General features: G+C 41.9%; 1 protein-coding gene across 5 annotated transcripts in view; it reads left to right on the top strand.

The window, feature by feature from the left end:
- Positions 1-6: 6 nt before the first annotated feature.
- SGMS2 (sphingomyelin synthase 2) overlaps positions 7-11899 on the top strand; it is a 77605-nt gene continuing 65712 nt past the window's right edge. For all 5 annotated transcript variants that reach the window (XR_003909872.1, XM_029942258.1, XM_029942235.1 and 2 more), the window contains exon 1: positions 7-186. The gene's annotated coding sequence lies outside the window, so the exon portion shown is untranslated. The remainder of the gene's footprint in view (positions 187-11899) is intronic.

Here is an 11899-nt window from a genome sequence, read left to right as displayed (position 1 = left end):
CGCGGGAGGAACCCGAGAGCGCCTTCCTAGGCTGGGGGCCGCGGCGCGCACGGCGAGACCCCGAGCAAACTTTCTAGCTGCTTCGGTCCGGGGGTGGCTGCGGCAGCGGGCGCCGTCCCCTGGCCGATCCCGCCCGGGAGCCGCCGCCTTCGGCTGGGAGCGTCGGGAGCCCCAAGCTGAGAGCGGGTGAGGAGCGCCCGGAGGGGGTCGGGGGAGGAGACCCGGCTGAGAAGCCGCACGGCGGACGCGGCGCGGGGAGGGGGAAGGTGGCTGGCGAACGCGGACGTGGCTCTAATTCGGCCCCCGCGCGCCCCGCCCCAGGGCATCCTTCTCCAGGTTTTGCCTGCTAGGGGGTGCATGTGTGGCTGAGTCTCCCAGCTCTGAGCATTCGTCTCATTCATTTGCAACCATTTCGGGTAACTCGGTCCTGGCGTTGAAAGGACACAGATTAAACCGTGCATTGTCCAGAGCCACTCCGGAGGGCAGGACTGAAGTTCAGGAGGTGGAGGAGGGACGGTCTTGATCTTTCCTGAGAGCCACTTACTGACGACGTGTGGACAGTAACAGTCCAGCCCTGGGCTGCCCACCCTGAAGCCTTTCAACGGTTTGGCATTCCCAAGTTACTCGGCTTAAGGAAAGGGAGGGTAGGTTTCTCAGCGCAAATGGGTGGGAGTGGACGCGTCTACCTCTCTGAGCTACGGATCATCTTCAGTTACCCGCGGCGACCCCTTAAAACAACTCAAATGTTCTGCAGTCTTTTCTTTCTATTCATCAGTCTTGGCCATTCTTCTGTTTCATCTTGCTTGCTCTAATATGACCTCAAAACGTTTTGACATTTATGCTAAATTTTGAAGACATTCAACTGTTTAATGACTGCAGGTTGGATGTGGAGTTTGAACTTGAACTTTTCAAATCCTTGGGGTCGCTCATAGTCTCATCTAGTAATGGTAGTCTCAGTCACATTAAACACTCTGAACCACTAAAATGGGACTATAACTACGGCTGAGAATAATGAGGGTTAAAGCGAGAAAGACCTATCATGATGTATGGCGGCGCAACGCAGACCCCAATAAATTGTTACTGTGTATGTATAAAGAATAGTGTGTTCCAGAGCTGGCTTGAGTGATAACCAGTTAATTGCCACAGAGTGTCCTGCTCAGTAAACCTGGTGAGCTACGGGTTAGCGTGGGAAATCCTTTGGCAAGTTCCTGGGACAGTTAACCCTCCGTTGTGGATACCTGAAAGGTTCTGGTGGCCACCTCATTTCAGAGGAACTGCTTGTTCACTGTTTAAACAGAGTCAGAGCACGGGCTGAAACTGACAGACCTGGAATTTGGACTGGAGGAAGACTGGACGTATGGAAAACTCTAACTGTACCCTTAATTTCCCCGCCCTGGAATAAACAGTGCAAAATTTCCTTTTCATAATCTTTTCCTTGGTTTGCTGCTAGCCTTACCTCACGGTAGTCTTCTGGTTGAAGTGTTGTTTTACGAGTTAATATTTAATTTGGTTTCTTTAGTTTTCACTTTTAAGTAAAGCTGGTTGACTTATAAACCTAGAGGGAAACATTGGACACGTTTGGGCTGCTGTCTCCTGGCCTCGGTTTCTCTTCTGGGATTTTATAAAAGCCCTAGGAAATATTTGGAGGGATGGAAAGTATTTGCTTGGGTGTTATTGAAAACAGTTGTTCTAAAGCCATATCTAAAACAGCTTTTAGGGTCAAAGGTCAGAGGGAATTTTTCACACTCCATGATGTAGAAGGGTCTTGGGCTTTGGAGTCCAGGACACCTGAGGCTATCTGGGTGGGAACCTACTTTCCCTATTTGAGCAACCTACTTAAACTCCAGGATTTTCACAATACTTTAGACAAAATATACAGGAAAAATAGAAATAATATTACATCTATTAAAATAGACAATGGAATACAAATGAGAACTTTTTTCTTTTTTAAGTTTACTTATTGATTTTGAGAGAGAGAGAGAGAGAGAGAGAGAGAGACTAGCATGAGGTGGGGAGGGGGAGAGAGGTAGAGAGAAACCCAAGCAGGTTCCACGTTATCAGCACAAAGTCCAATATAGGGCTTGAACTCAGCAACTGTGAGATCATGACCTAAGTGGAAATCAAGAGTCCATGGCTTAACCAACTGAGCCACCCAGGTGCCCCTGGACTTTTTCTTTTTTAAAGAAGTGATACTTTGAAGGGAGTTTTGTTTTGGGTGAGGGGGTTGACAGTTACTAGACAGTTTCAGAGTAGAGTAGCCTACCTACCTTTATCTGGTTCTCTTATGGGGGTATTGAAGCCTCTAACCTGAATTGTCATTTATTCACTTCATTCAGTTGGTGAACATTTAGTGAACAGATCCTATATTCCAGTCACTGTGCTTCGTACCAGAGATACTAACATGAAGTAGATTTTGTAACTGTCCTTGAAGCCCACAGTCCACTACAGAGCGCCCTTTGGCTTAAAATAGAGGGGGATAGAAGCAGCATAAAAGAGGAGATGATGGGGAATTGGAAGGAAACGGGAAGTGACGAGGCTCCCATAGGCTGCCTCCCACTAATGGCAAGATCCAGTGAGTCCTGAAATGAGGCTTATGAATTTATGAGTCTGAACAATGCAAGTATGCCTTCCTTTGTCCAATAAAAATATTATAGACACGTGTGGCTATTAAGTTAAATAATTTTAAATGAACCTCAGAGCAGACACTTTTAAATGAACTCTGAAGGGTAAATTCAGCTCAACCAAGACTTACTATGAGCAAAGCTCTACAGCAGATTTTTAAGAAGATAATTACTGTCTGAGAATATTCCAATTTATTGAATTTCCCCCATATGATAAGTACATTACTTATGTTAGTTTAAAATTACAGATTAAACAACCATCACCCAGGAAATCACTTAATGGTATACCCTCACATTTTTTCACTCCGTGAACGTATAACACAGAGCTAATGTTTATTGAGAACACTGATTTAGAGAAAGTAAATAAATTTCCTGAAGTTGCAGTGCTAGAAAGTCGTTCTCTACAAAACTGAGTTTGTTCCGTATACTTTATTTTCTAACTTGATTTTTTCATCTAAAATATGGACATCCTTGTCACTAAAATACTCCTGTACCGCAGCGCTTATAATTTTCTATTATATGGCTGTGTCCCAACGGAACCAATTGCCTATTTGTGGACAGTTAGTTGGTTTCCAGTTTTTACTGTTTTAAGCAACTCTGCCTTAAGGATCCTTCTAGCTATGTCTATGAGTATATAATCCATGATCACTTTTGCCATTTTGCATTTTAAAAAGTGAATTAAAATGTTCAGTTTAGCTGCCTTTTAAAAAATGATATTCAGAATTAGAAAACTTTCTCCTCTCTTAAAATTTAAGAGTTTTCATTTCTGTGTTCCTTTAGTGTTTCTCATAAGATCTCAGCAATAGGATCAACATTCTCTGTGGAGCTGCACAATAGGTCAGTAGCTCATTACGCAAGGGATTTATCTGATGAAAACAGAGCACACAGGCTTTCTTAAAGAGCTATTTGGGCTTGTATTTTGTTATTAGCTATACCGCTAAACTTTTGTGGGGAAATATAGCAGGATGGAGCATTGCTAATTTTGCCCGGTAGCTCTCTGAAAGAAGTGCTACTTCTACAATTTGCCTCCTTCGTAGCCAGTAAGATGAACAAGTTAAAAACTTCAGACATTGCATTTAGTAAACTTATCACTACACTAGCTTTAGACTAAGCCCCGTCACTTCTAAGTAGGTCACTTTTTAAAAAACCTTATGTGTTTGTTTGATCTCTTAAAAAGCGTGTCATTGGTAACACATTTTGGGGTTGATTTAATGAAAGTGCAATACATTTCCACTAGCTAATTTTCATTATAGGTATAAAGCATTTCTTCATTTATGCATTCTCACGTTTTATTATTCTATCATACCCTCTTTGCTACCTGGAGTCAGAATTAAAATTTTGCTTTGCGTTTATATTACCATTTCCAATGCTAGTTACTCTATTCTTATGATTTTAATAAAGGCTTTTGGGTTTTGCATAGTGTTCAATTTAGTTTTTTCATACAGAAACTCAGATCAGTTCTATTAATTTCTATCAATGACTTTCCTAGAATGAAAACATAAATAGGGTAATCTGTTATTTCCTGGTTAGTTTTCCCTGCTACCAAATCCTAATTTGATGATTTTGCTGACAGTTTAAGATTCAGCTTTACAATTTTGTTTCTTAGTTTAATCATGGCACTTAAAAGTTTCAAACCAAATTTGGCATATGCTAAGATTTTTTTTTAAAAAGAAGCATTAAGTGGATTGAGTGTTATATATGTACATCTTTTTCCCCAATATACCCCTTTGTACTGTTAAAAAAGAATAAGACGACATATTAAAATTGTTAAAGAGGACATATTAAAATTGTTAAAGAGGAGGTAACAAATTCAAAGCCAAAGTGTCAGAAAAGACAGCCAGGTGTTAAAAGTCAAATCAGGTGAAAGACTCTGGAAGGACCCCTTCAGGTGATTGTCACTTCTTTGCCTGGTAGTGTCTGTGCCGAGGTTCATTTATAGTGATTTGTTTCAGCTGTGGAAAGAAAGATGCCCAGCTGTCAAGGTTAGCCTCACGCAGAATTGGGAAGGAGCTGAAATACCCACCTTAGGGCATCCTTGACTCTTGTTTATTTGGCTGTATTCGCTTCACCAAGAAAGTGTTCAGTGAGTATCCGAAGAAAGGCAAATTGCCATCCAGTTGAAACTGTGGAACTGGAGGCATCATATTTATGGAAAATTGGATGAGGAGTGTCTACCCCTGGAATTTAATTACCTCTTTAAAAACCATTTTTTAAGTTTATTTATTTATTTTGAGATAGAGAGTGCACAGGCAGGTGAGGGTCAGAGAGGAGTGACAGGACCCCTTCTGTGCCACCAGCACAGAGCCAGATGCAGGGCTCGAACCCACGAACCGTGAGACCAAGCCCTGCACCGAGATCAAGAGTGTTAGTTAGCTGAGCCACCCAGGTGTCCATACCTCTTTTTAAGATGATTGGAAATGCAAAATACGTGATACGAATTAAACTTTTGAAAAGCTTTTCCTCATTTCACTCAGGGAAGTGAGTGAAGAGAGGGGTGAAGAGAGGGGTGGCCCCGGAGAAGAAGAGATAACTGCAGAGACCAAGATGGGAATGTGCCAGAGGCAATTCTGTGTCCTGATGCCTGCTTGGGGTTGGCTTTTCCTCTTGGAACTGGGATCATGCATGATCCCAGAGAGTCTGAGCTGGCAGGTGTGAAAACGTGTGTCTGAGGCCTCCTTCCCCTGTCCTGCCATGGAGAATCATCCTGGGAAGGCACCTCTTACACACTCCACTGGCTGGGTTAAGGATCCTTTTCCTTAACGTGGGAATTACTTTAAGTAGGTAATCTGATCTAACACCTAGAGAAAACGAGAAGGAATGAGTTTTTATTTAGGGTAGGGACGCCAGTCAAAGAAAGAATATGTGGTTTTGGATCAGGACCACTGAGTGAATTGAGGGGCTGTGGAGGCATACCTTTAGATGGCAGCCCATGTCCAAAGAGAAGCGGAGACCTCTCCAGAAGACACTTGCAGCAGTAGTCGAACTTGAAGCTAGGTCTTCCACACAGAGCTCAGCCTCCAAGCTTCACCAAACCCAGAAGCTGGAGCTAATCTGGGAAAATAGCGATGGTGGAATGATGGCAGATACTTTGAGGTAGCGTTTTTTTTTTCATCTACACTGGGACCTCTCTTCATCTCCAGACTGCCCTGCAAAACAGAAACTGGGCTGTCTCCACTGTGGAGGTAGGGAAATCATTTTTAGAAAGGTTAACACGCTTAAGGCTGCAGAGCTGGTGGGAAGTAGAGCAAGGGTTTGAAGGGAGGGCCGGCTGATTCTAACATCCTGCACGGGCCCAACATCCCTCCAGGCTTCCTGTAATCTTTCCACTGGCTTTGGAGATGTGGCAGTGTTTAGGGGAGGGGAGGATATTTTGATGCAGCATTGTATGTTTACCACGTGATCTTTTGGGATGCTTCTCTAGTCTCTGCTGACCTCAGGTCATGAAGTAATGCCAGAGAGATGAACGACACGGCTTAGGCCCATTTGGACAAATGCAGACCTCAGAAAATCCTAGCAGCTGTGTGAAATATACGGTCTCGGGGGCTCCTAAAGACAGACACACTCATCAGGGAGGACAGTGGAGTGTCGCAAGTCCCAACATCATCCCTTCACTTAGGTGACCTTGGGCAGCTGTCTCAGATGAACCTCCATTTCCTGGCTATAAAAAGGGAATAAAATATTTACTTCAATAAGCTGACTGTATGACGTATAAAAAACTTTGTGAGCAAAACTTTGAGGATAATGCTTGGTTCATAGTAAATACTCAGTGACTTAGCTTCTTTTTCTTGTTTTTTTTTTTTTTTTTTTGCACATAATCTGCATCTCTAATTTTAAAATAAAGGGTTCAATTCTATTACCTCAAAAATCAAATTATTTCTCATTATTTTTTTAAATGTTTATTTATTTTTGAAAGACAGAGTGCAAGCAGGGCAGACAGAGAGGGAGACACAATCTGAAGCAGGTTTCGGCTCTGAGCCATCAGCTTAGAGACAAATGCCAGGCTTGAACTCACGAACCCATGAGATCATGACCTGAGGTGAAGTCAGGTACTTAACCGACTGAGCCACCCAGGCACCTTGTCATTATTTCTTTTCCAATCAAATAGCCATTTGTCACATCATGCCTGTATTGGTAGGGTCTGGGTCCTGTCCTTCACTCTTCCCTCCTCCTCCTCCTCAGGGTTAAAATGAAATAATTGAAGTTGTTTCTGCACTGTCATTGAATTCAAGAACTTTCATAAGAACTATATAACATCATCTGTGACTGCTGAAAAGCTTTCAAAGGAGCAATCACAATATGCCAGCCCTCTCGGCAGATGCTGGTAGCGTTAATGTAGCACAATTGCTGTGCCTTACGGAGCACAGCCTTCTGAAGAGTATTGTACCATGAACACCACTGTCCCAGAAAATGCCCAGGGCCATTAAGAATCACAGATCCCACTGTCCTCCCCAACGCTGTGAGTCTTTCTTTAGGAGGCCCTGAGACGGTTTAGTTCACACAGCTGCTACTGTTTTCTGGGATTTGCATTGTCCAGCAAGTTGTTTAATGTCCAGTTATGACCCCCCTAGTGGTCCCACTTTAATAGCAAAAAAGGTCATTGTTTTTGTTAAAAAAATTATATAAAATTTTTTATGTGTGTGTTTATGATATATCCTCTATGATGGATTAGTTAGTGCTGAGAAGTATATTCCTTTGGAATATAGTTTGGTAAGTTATAAGCAACCAGCAGGAACATTTAAAATTTTATTCACCAAATACTTAAAGCACTCACTATTTGCCAGGGTTTTTTCCTGAACATTTAGAACTTCGCTACTTCTCCCAAAACACTCTGAGGCTGATATTATTATCCCCATTTAAGGATCCCCATTTGAGACAGAGAGGTTAATCACTTGCCTAAGATCACACAGCTGATATGAGGCAGAATTAGGTTTTGAAAGCAGACAGTTTGGCAGCAGAGTTGAGCCATTGCAATGTTGCTTATAGAATCTAGCATGTAGGGGCACATGGGTGGCTCAGTTGGTTGAACATCTGACTTCGGCTCAAGTCATGATCTCATAGTTCATAGGTTTGAGCCCCACATCAGGGTTTGCACTGACACTGCAGAGCCTGCTTTGGATTCTCTCTCTCCCTTTCTCTCTGCCCTTCCTGTGCTTGCATGCTTTCTCAAAAATAAATAGGCATTAAAAAAAGAATCTAGCATGTAAGTCACAATTTGGGTCCTATTTGTGTCCTTGCACATGCAGTTTTATCACAGGAAACATCACGCCTTTCCTAATGTACCATCAATTTCTTATGATTTACCATGCGGAGGATTAAAGTAAGTCCTATATTTCAGTATCAGTACTGAAAGAGGGTGATGCTTAATTTGCAATACCGTATTGTCAGACAGTTTTCTAAAAGTTTCTCAGTGTTCAGTCAGGGTTGGTGTTGAGTCTGGAAAAGAAGTACATTCTTCCATTCCCCTGATTCATGTACATGGCTCAGCAAGATTTGCAATTTTATGCCTGCTACTCTAACGATATATCTGTAAATTTTTTCAAATTTGTTTACCCTTGAGAGAGAAAGAGTGGGGTGGGGTGGAGGAGCAGAGAAAGAGGGAGAGAGAGAATCCCAAGCAGGCTCCGTACCATCAGTGCAGAGCCCAATGTGGGGCTTGAACTCATGAACTGTAAGATCATGACCTGAGCTGCTGTTGTATGCTCAACCGACTGAGCCATCCAGGTGCCCCATGATATTTATTTTTTAAGTTTTAGGGCTTTTACCTGTTACAAAATAGTTGAAGTTCGATTGGGGCAAAGTATTTGTACATGCGAGATTTCATTGACGGTCTTCTCATTGGTGTTGGAGATGGTGGTTGGCAGAATCACAGCCCCCCGCCCGAAAGGTTTCACATCCTAATCCCCAGGACCTGTGTATCCACTATGTTACACAGCAAGGGGGGTTTAAGGTTGCTAATCAGTGGATGTTACCACATGGAGATTAGCCTGAATTACCTGGTTGGACCCAGTGGAAAAGAGAAGCACAGGAGTCAGAACCAGAGAGTCAAAACTAAGTTTTGTGTTTAAAAAGCTTAAAGGACCATTGCTGGCTTTGAAGATGGAAGGCACCACGAGCCAAGGAATGTATGCAGACTCTTGAAGCTGGAAAAGGCAGGGAAGTAGATTCTCCCTCAGTGCCTCCAAAAGGAACATGGCCCTGCTCACACTTGGATTCTAGAATTGTAAGAAAATAAATGTGTGTTGTGCAAGCCACCAAATTTGTAGTAACTTGTTACAGCAGCAAAGGGAAACTAATAGAGTTGCCAGAACAATCTGCATTTGGATCTATTCCTTAGGCCAGCTCTGGGAAAGCTGTGTAAGCTCATGATTCATTGGTACGGGCACATCATTGTAGCAAGTGTTTTGGGGGGCTATCGTATAGTCATATTTTATATGCAAATTTAACCATTTTGGGGGCAGAGGGAGTTAACTTTTGATCATCCTATACATTTTTTTACCTAGCAGGTATTTAAAGTGACAGTACCAAGGTTTCAGCTAAACAGTCTATAGATTCTGGAGCAAGTAGTGCCACCTTGTTGGACGTTTTTCATCAGAACTGCTGGGCAGAAAGAAATATGGCTCCGCAAGCCATGTGGTGGTCATCACCACTCTGTGTTTGTTTGGGAGTAAGATGATAGTCCAAATGTGGGGGAGACTACCACTTGAGTTTTGACTCCAGAGTCCCTTTAATTTTTTAAAATCTGCTCTTTGCTTATCTAGCAACTTTATGATGAATTCTTTGAGAACAAGGGCACGTCTGTTCAAGGACTTCCCAAACTAACAAATAAAAGATGGTATCATTCATCATTTAATCTCTAGTAAGTCTCCAAATGGTTATAGGACCCAGAGTAGGTGGTATCTTAGAATCGAAGCATCAATTACTAAAACTAAAAATAACAAGAATTAGGGGCGCCCAAGTGGCTCAGTTGGTTGAGTGTCCAACTTTGGCTCAGGTTGTGATCTCATGGTTTGTGAGTTCAAACTCCATGTTGGGCTCTGTGCTGAGAGCTCAGAGCCTGGAGCCTGCTTCAGATTCTGTGCTTCCCCCTTTCTGCCCCTCCCTCATTTGCTCGCACTTTCTCTCTTTCTCTCTCAAAAATAAACTTTAAAAGAAAATAACAAGAATTATAATGGTTGGGGTTAGTTTAGTTTTGTTTTTTTTAAAGGAATCATCCAATAAGTAATCTTACATTATGATTTGGTAACAACTTCCATGAATTAAGGGTCGCTCCTAGGGCATTTTGGTGGCTCAGTCGATTAACCTTCAGCCTCTTGATTTCGGATCAGTTCATGATCTCACAGTTCGTGAGATTGAGCCCCATGTTAGGGATTTGGGATTCTCTCTCTATGCCTCCCATGCTCACTCTCTCTCACAATAAATATATAAACATTAAAAAAAATTAAGGTCTCTCCTTTGTAAAATGTAGAAATAGCAGCAGTGTAAGGAATAAAATCTTGGAGAATTTTCCTGTATTGAAAAATAACATAGGGGCACCTGGATGGCTCAGTTGGTTAAACATCCAACTCTTGGCTTTAGCTCAGGTCATGATCTCATGGTTCTTGATTTGGGCCCTGCAATAACAGCATGGAACCTGCTTGGGATTCTCTCTCCCCTCTCTCTCTGCCCCTCCCCCATGCACTCTCGTCTCTCTCTCTCAGATACATAAGTAAAATTTTTAAAAATGAAATAAGGGCTAATGTAAGATTTTTCAAAATAATTTTGAAGAAATATGCATGGAAAATTCTCTGGATGGTATAAATATATATGGCAGTTTCTAGGGCAAGAGATGGCCTTGTGTAGAAATATAAAAAATATTGGAAAATTTTAAAACCACAGAGATAGGACATTTTCATATTTGTATTTCCTTTAAATATGCCCTTTTTAGATTTGTAGTCACTTTGTTAATTTAGGGGGAAAATTATATATGTGTAAGAAAAGTAGGATTGATTTCATCTTAAATGTGAAGGTTTGGAAGAAACTCAAATGATGTGCAGGAGAGAAGTGTACGGTCTGTGTTCTAAAGTGCTTTGGGAGGAGATTTTTCTGGGCTCTCCCTTCCTTAGTCTAGGAACCTCTCGAGCCTCATTTCTAGGGGCACAGGGGACTCGGGACTCATTTGCTTGCTTTTTCTTCTTATCAGGCAATTCTTGGTTAATAGTTTGCCTTCCCTGCCAATATCTCCATAGTGGAATGAAGATGTCTTAGTTATGTTAGAGGCCTAGTAACCTTCAATAGTACCGGAAGGGATCTATCCCATCACATAGCCATCACTGATAAGTTAATAGATTTATGTTTCCTGTTGCACCTTTCGTTAGTATGAATCAGAGCTTCAATCTCCTGGGTGAGCTGATGAAATAGTTTCTGGGCAAAGATCAGCCCCAGGACCAAGGTGCTGCCCTGCCCCCCAGGAAGTAACCATCCCCTAAGAACCCACTGTTGTCCAATAGAAATATATATAAGCCATACATGAGAGTGACGTGTATAATTTGAGTTTTCCAACAGCCAGATTACAAAAAGTTTTTAAAAAGTTGAAATTAATTTTAATAACATCTTTCAACTAATCAAAATATTATATTTAATGTTATCAATTATAATCAGTATAAAAATTCTTGAAATACTTACTTTTTTTCAAAATCTTTGAAATCTAGTATATATTCTGTACTTAACAGCACATGTCTGAGTGGATTGGCCACATCTCTGTGCTTAGCTACCTGTGGTTAGCAGCAAGCATACTGGGAAGTGCAGCTGTGACCTATTTTATCGTTAAGCAACAATACCCTGCATGAATCTGAGGATAATTCCTTAATAGTTGCCATCTAGTGATTCTGGTGTGCTGTATAAAAACTGAACTATATCATGGTGTCACCATAGTGAGCACCAGGGAAAACTGGTTCTGGTGCCTTTTGCTAGAAAGAATGAATGGGCTGAATGGTACCGGAGAACATTTCTCTAAGGTTATCTGTAATGTAAACTTGTGAATTTCCATGCCAGGAGGTGTACCTAGGCCTATAAATGAAATATGTAGATTATTAGGTTCATGCTTCCAGAAAAGATGACCGTGCCTATGCATTTGTGAGCTGATGCCACAGGATGTGTGAAGCATCTGGCCTGTGCCTCCCCACATTTAACTCCTCTCATCTGTCACCTCACTGTCTACCTGCTTATCTACCACCGTCTTCATCCTGTCCTTGCCCTGTGTATATGCCTAATGCTGTTTACTCATATATGCCCTTGTTCAG

This window comes from Suricata suricatta, chromosome 1, assembly GCF_006229205.1.
Source record: "Suricata suricatta isolate VVHF042 chromosome 1, meerkat_22Aug2017_6uvM2_HiC, whole genome shotgun sequence".
NCBI classification, from domain to species: Eukaryota; Metazoa; Chordata; class Mammalia; order Carnivora; family Herpestidae; genus Suricata; species Suricata suricatta.
Note: the sequence above shows the minus strand (reverse complement) of the source record. Positions and strands in the feature narration are given on the sequence as shown.